The sequence below is a fragment of the Castor canadensis genome, chromosome 17, assembly GCF_047511655.1.
Source record: "Castor canadensis chromosome 17, mCasCan1.hap1v2, whole genome shotgun sequence".
NCBI classification, from domain to species: domain Eukaryota; kingdom Metazoa; phylum Chordata; class Mammalia; order Rodentia; family Castoridae; genus Castor; species Castor canadensis.
The window spans coordinates 21,189,207-21,196,216 of record NC_133402.1 but is presented as its reverse complement, the minus strand read 5'-3'; positions in this window follow the sequence as shown (position 1 = coordinate 21,196,216).

The following is a 7,010-nucleotide window of genomic DNA, read 5'->3' as shown; positions in this document are numbered from 1 at the left end:
GCAAATTGAATCCATCAATAAGGAGATACTATTGTGTCTCTTGGCAGCCACCAAAGAGACAGAGAAAGGTGATGAGGGACCAAAGCAAGGCTAAAAGTCTTCAGGATTAGGTAAACTACCCAGGGAAGAACGGATCAGTTAACAAGGACATTTATGATGTTAAATAATAAGAGCTCAAGTAGACAGCTTGAGACAGGCTGCCTCATCAGTGTGGAAAACCGAGCTTGGAAAATAGATTCTGACCCTCATGCTCACTTACTCCTAGTGTTCCTGAGTCCAAGAAACACAAGGGGCACTTGGGGACATGTCAGAAAGGGGAATTAAAAGTTTTTTTTAAAAAAACTGGGCACCAGTGGCTCACCACATCTGTATCCTAGCTACTTGGGAGGCTGAGATTGGGAGGACCGTGGTTCAAGACCAGCCCGGGCAAATAGCTCGAGAGAATCTGTCTCCAAAATAACCAGAGCAAAATGGACTGGAGGTGTTGCTCAAGCAGTAGAGTGCTGCTGTGCAAGTGTGAAGCCATAAGTTCAAATCCCAGTCCTACCAAAAAAAAGTTTAAAATAAACTAGGTGTGGTGGTGCACACCTGTCATCCCAGCACACGAGAGGCTGAGGCAGGAGGATCACGAGTTCAAGACCAGCCTGAGCTACATAGTGACACCTTGTCTCAAAAACAATAACCACAAAAATTTTAAAATAAAGCTGACAGAACCAGAGGGAAGAGGGAAATGTCGGAAAAGTGTCTGAAGGACCATCATTGCCTGAATGAAAATCTTGTCTCTCAGCCGTGATCTTGGAGGTGTGTTTGAAAAATGAGGGTTTCTGTAAGGAGAGAGGGCCATTTTTCACCCAGTAGGAAATCTGACTGAAGGTGAAACAACGCCATATGTTTTCTCTTTTTTCTTCCCATAAGATTTTTTCCTCCTGTTGCAAAAGTAGGGCATATTCCTTAAAGAAAATGTGGATGTTATGAATAAGTAGAAAGGAAAAGTCACTCCTAATTGTGCTGCACGAGCAAGCCTACTCTGTATGTTGCCTATATTCAGCTGACATTATTTTAACCATATTACAATCCTTGGACTTTGTGTCCTGCTTTCTTTTCCTAGTTCTCCTGTGTTCCATCCTGAGCATTTGTCCTTGTACTACAGACTTTTGTCAATGTAATTTTTAGTGCAACTTAATAATATATATCAGGTGCAGGTAAACGAACTTCCTAATAAACATTTCCTGTTAATTGGGCAATTAGCTTGTTCCCAGGTCTTCTCTGTTACAATGAATGCTTCAGTGGAACCCACAGCAAGCACACCCAAGCCACCCAGCATGGAGCACTTAGCGAGTTGAGTGGTTTATACCCCACATTTATTTGATCCTCTCAACAACCCAACAAGGCAGATGACATTGTGGCATATTTTACTGTTTGATTATTACATTAGGAAAATAAAATGTGTCTTCATAAAAGCAATTCACGTGGAGCCAACCCACGGAAGCTAAAGGGAAAGATCAAACCCTTCCTTCCTTCCCCTGTGACCTCACCACGGCCATTCCTCAGACACCACTTACCCACTTCTGCGCCTCTCAGAAACATTCTGTGTGCCTCGAAGCACACTGCAGAATGCATTTGGCCTTGTCCTACTATGGCATGTGTTGTACTCTGGAACTTTCTGTTAGCCTGAGGGTTGTAGCTCAAGTATAGGTCTCTGTTGGAATGTATTAATCTACGAGCAGGCTATGATTCTTTCCATTTTACACATGAAGAGATTCAGGCCTAGCCAATGAACAATAGTTGTTCCTCCCAAAAGATGCGTTTCTGTCCTAACCCTCCAGCACCTCAGAATCTGACCTTGTTTGAAAACTGGATTATAGAAGATGTAATTAGTTGAGATGAAGTCTTAAGGAGCAGGGTGGGCCCTAATCCAATATGTGTCCTTGTAGAAAGGGGACATGTGGATACAGACCCAGGCATGGTGATGTGAGGAGAGATTGAGGAAAGACTGGATGAAGACAGAGATTGAAGTGATCAATGTCAAATAAGGAGGATTCTGGAAGTTGCCAGAAACCAGGAAGAGGCAAGAAAGGATTTCTCTGCAGATTCCAGAGGGAGCGTGGCTCAGTCAACAGCTTGACTTTCAACTTCTAGCCTTCACACCCATGAGATAGTATATTTCTGATTTTTTTAAGCCACTCGGTTTGTGGTACTTATTATGACAGCCCTAGGAAATGAGTACACACTCCAAGGCTTCAAAACTAGAATATGACAGAACCAGAACTTGAACTCAGGCAGGTGTCAGGTGTGACCTAAGGCCAGAGCTCTTAATGAAATAGGATATTTTCCCCCCAGCAAACAGCTCCATGGTGCTGAGCCTGTGCTAAGCTTCCCGTTCACACGTATTTCCCTGAAGTGGGCATTTGCCCCCTGTGCGGTTCAGTAGTCTTTCCCTGCGTGAGGTTGCTGGTGGCTTCCACCAGGGGGCAGAGATGGACCTTGGAGAACAGAAGGGAAAGGCCCAGGCAGGCTGATTAGTGGTTTCTTCCGCACAAACTGCCTGCAGCTTTAGTCCACACCAAAAAAAAAGTGAGGATAGGCCTGGGTGAGTGAGTGCAAAGAACCTTCTTTGTTTCTGGGGGAAAGAGAGAGAACCAAGCCCCTGGGGGCATGGGTAGCTTGGTGAAGAGTTGTCATGGATGAGATGGAGACCTTGTCCTGTGTTTTCCCTCCAAATAGAGCCTGAATCCATTCCCAATTCAGTAACTTTCTGATGGGAAAAAACACAATTTGTGTTACAGGAGCAATTCTGGGCAGGCCGCCCACACTACCCTTCTTTTCTGTGTGGTTGACTGAGCAGCAGCTATGTCTGTACCACAAGGCCCTGTGCCCTCCCAAAATGCAGCTTGGGGTGCTGACAGCAGGGGTGAGAAAGTCGCACCAGCAGGAGAATCTGAGCCCTGGGGTTTCTGCAGCAGCCTTAACCCTGGCTGCTTAACCCCTTCCTGGATGCTGTCATCCCATAACTTTTCTGTTTACATTGCCTCACCTCCTAAAGCTAGTCAGACTGAGGTTCTATTTCTTGCAAAAGCACAAAATTTAAAAAATCTGAATTAGAATGAATTAGAATAATTTCTGCAGAGAGAAATGATTAAGGAGTAAGTATATACTACCTGAAGTCACAGAGGCAAATAAAAAGGAAAAAATAATAAAGTCCTAAGAACAACCAGCCCCTACAAATAGGCTTACCATGTGCATGTTCTCAGGAAATGTTTATTGACTGACTGCAGAAATTAGCTGACGATAATATCAGACAAAACTGGGGCAGAGCAGAGAGCCAGGGGTATTGAGGCTGGGTAGCATTCCACCTTCTTCGTGGCGGCAGAAACAATATGGCTCCAAGTTGTTAAGTCAAGGCACAGAGGTGCAATCACAGGATGATGGATTAGAGTGTGATCATCAGAGTTAAAACAAGGAATGGCTTTGAACTCAGGGCTGTGCACTTCCTAGGCAGGCATTCTACCACTTGAGCCTTGCCCCAGCCCTTTGTGCTTTAGTTATTTTTCAAGTAGGGTCTCGTGTTTTTGCCTTGGCTTCCTGGACAGGAATCCTCTTACCAAAGTCTCCTGCATAGCTGGGATTACAGGCATGCATTGCTGCTCCTGGTTGAGGAAAAGATTTTTTGAGGAGTGGCAGAGTTCTCTCTTTTTCTATGTTCTAAGCAGCATGCTTTCTCAATCTTTTGAATGCTTTGCAGAGAGACAGCAGCCTGTTTGCAAATGGCCCAAACTGGAGGGCAAGCAGGTCTGAACTTCAAACCCAGCCTGTCACTGGTTAGGCTCATCTGTCCAGAAGGAAATACTATTTTCCTAATTTGCACAGAGTGGTTCATAGACTAGCCAGCACCCACCTAGTTTTGCCAGTAGATATAGTAATGAGGTATGCCTCACTGTTGGTGTAATTTGCATTCCTTTAATTATGTGTGTGAGATGGAGGGGTTTCTTTTCTGTTTTTTTTTTTTTTTTTTTTTGCACTCCTGGGGTTTGAACTTAGGAGCTCAGCTTGTTAAGCAACCACTCTACACTTGTGTCACCCCCTCAGCCCAGAGTGAGTGTTTTCTCCAACGTCTCTGCGCCATTTGTACTTCCTTTTTTTGTGAGTTGCCTTTTTATGTCCTTGACACTAAATGGACATTGTGCCTCCTCTTGTCCAGGCTTTCTTTTTCTTATCTGATCGCATTATCATTCAGCTCCTCCCAACAGTTTATTTTTGGCTTACTAGGCCTGCTTGAGTTCTTCTTCCTCCTTCTCAGCCCTTTTCTTCCTTTTCTACCAACTTCAATTTGCAAAAGCCTCCTAATGACCTCGCACTTGAAATTGACTCTGGGTAGCAGTGCTTGAGACAGCCATGAGAGCAATACACTGTGTATCGGTTAGAAAAGCAAGGTGGTGGTATTTGTCGTGTCTTGCCTTTTACTTCCGAACTTCCTCCCCCTCCTTTCTAGCTCTTCAGCAAACCCTCTAAATTCTGCAAGGAGCTTAGATTTTTTTGCGGGGGGGAATCTAAGAAGTTTGGAGATTGTCTAATTTTTTCAGTCCTGCCACAAAACTTCAAAGCAGAGTTTCTACTTCCTTACATGGGGGAAACGTGAATGAAAATCCCTAAATGAAGCTAGGCCTGGTGGCCATGCCTGTAATCCCAGCACTCTGGAGGTGGAGGCAGGAGGACTGTGATTTCTAGGCCAGCCTGGACTAAGTAGCATGACCCTGTCTAAAATAAAATGAAATAAATAAAATAAAAGTGAAAGCTGAAAAATTATTCAGCCACATTAATATAAACACAGGAAGAATTCTGTGAGAATTTGAGGGAGGAGATTTTATTTCTTACTTTGTATTATTTATTTATTTATTTATTTGTGGAACTGGGGTTGGAGCCCAGGGCCTCACACATGCTAGGTAAATGCTGTACCACTGAGCTTCAGCCTCAGCCCTGTATACTGAGGGCTGTATATTTTAAGTTAGGATTATGTGTTGGACATTCTATTTTAACATTATTTATTTATTTACTATTATATGGAAAAATAAAATGGTAAAATACAGAGTAACAAAACGAAAATGAGGTTTTATTCTTATCCACATCCCCAGAAGCAATTCCAATGAATGTCTCCCTCTCTCTCTCTCTCTCTCTCTCTCTCTCTCTCTCTTTCTTTCTCTGTGTGTCTCTCAGTACTGGGGATGAATCCAGTGCCTTGTATGTGCTAGACAAAGATCTACTACTGAACATTCAGTTCAATGACTGCTCTCTTGATTACATTTTTGGACATTTTCTTCATGTAGTCTCTGGTGACTCTATGTCTCTACTTCTGCACCTCCTCTTCCACCCTTTCTACCCACGTGGGTGTACCACAGACAGACCTTTTAGTTCCAATAATATATCTTGCACATTGTTTAATGTCAAAGCAAATAAAGTCTACCTCATTAAGAAAAGGCTATATAACATTCATATCTGTAAGCGCTATACTATTATACACATTATTTCCCTGTTGACCAAGAAAGATTATTTCTCATTTTTTGTTACTATAAACAATGCCAAAAGAAATAACCTTAAGCAAACATCTTCTCAAACTTGAAGGCATGTCAAGGATAAACTCTCGAAACTATTGTTCCTGGGTCAAAGTTTTTTTTCTTCCTCATTTCTAATTTCTGAAAGCTATTTCATAATTTTCTTCCAAAGAGTTGAACCAATGTATGCTCACACCAACAAGGTGTGAAGGTGTTCGTTTTGCTATTTCCTGTTTAACCTAGCCTCATGTCAAGCTTTCACAATCTTTGATAGGTGAACTCTGGCATGTTGCTGCATTTCTTTGATCAATGGTGAAGTTAGGTATCTCTCCATGTGTTTATAAACTACTCGAATTTCTTTTCCTGTGAATGACCTGTTCTTTTTCTCTGCCAGTTTTGTGTTGCTCTACCAATGCTGGTCTTCCTCTTCTAAATTCTGGAAATGTCTTTTTATTATTAGGAAAATTAGCCCAGGGTTTGTTAGGATGTTGTGAACATGTTTTGTTTTTCTAATTTTTAGTTTATCCTTTGATTTTGTGTACTATCTTTTTTTTGCCCCAGGGACATTCACATTTTTTTCCTATTGAAATTAATTTATCAATCTCATTCATTAGATTTGTGTCTTTCTTAGACAGACCTCTTTTTCCAAGATTATAAACATTTCACATTTTGTAGTAATTTCATAGCTTTTTTTTTAACCTTAACATGTTTTCTATACCTAGGATTTATTTTGACATAAGGAGTGAAGTTGCTGTTGTTATTTGTTTTCTTGAGGGAGAGGGTCTCAGTATGAAGCCCAGGCTGGCATCAAACTTGTGATCTTCCCTGCCTAAACCTGCAGAGTGCTGGGATGGCAAGTGCACGTCAGCACATCTGGCAGTTTTTGTTTGTTTAGTCTGAAGAGCTACCTAGGTCTCCTAAAATTATTAGTCAGTCAATCAGTCTTCTTTATAATTATTTGAAATGCCTGTCTTTTGTTATACAGGTGCCAATGGTATGGCTACCAGCAGAATGTCTTTGGCAACTAAACTCTGTGTTCCTGGCCAGTTCTTCTTTTTCTTGCTGACATTTTTGTCTTTCAGAAGGTAGAGGAAGTATCTAGAGGAACTGTTGCTTTAAGCTAAATTCTGGCCAACCAGGCGGAACAAGCTGGTAAGGAGAAGTGACAAGAACCTTGGTAGAAAGTGACTGTAATTCTAGATACATTTGCTGCTTCTTATACTATGGTTAACCCCCCAGCTCCATCCAGCCAAGTTTGGACCATCGTCTGTGGTCAGTGTCCATGACAGCTTGGCAATGCCTCTAGCAACAGGAAGTTGGGCAAAGAAGTTCCCCAAACATGCCCTTCTCTCTCTCTCTCTCTCTTCCCCCCACCCCCGGCTAATTCTTCATTTTTCCTGTCTCAGTTCAAGCCTTACCTCCAATATGAAGCCTTTGCTAGTGCCTAAGCAAGATATCACATAG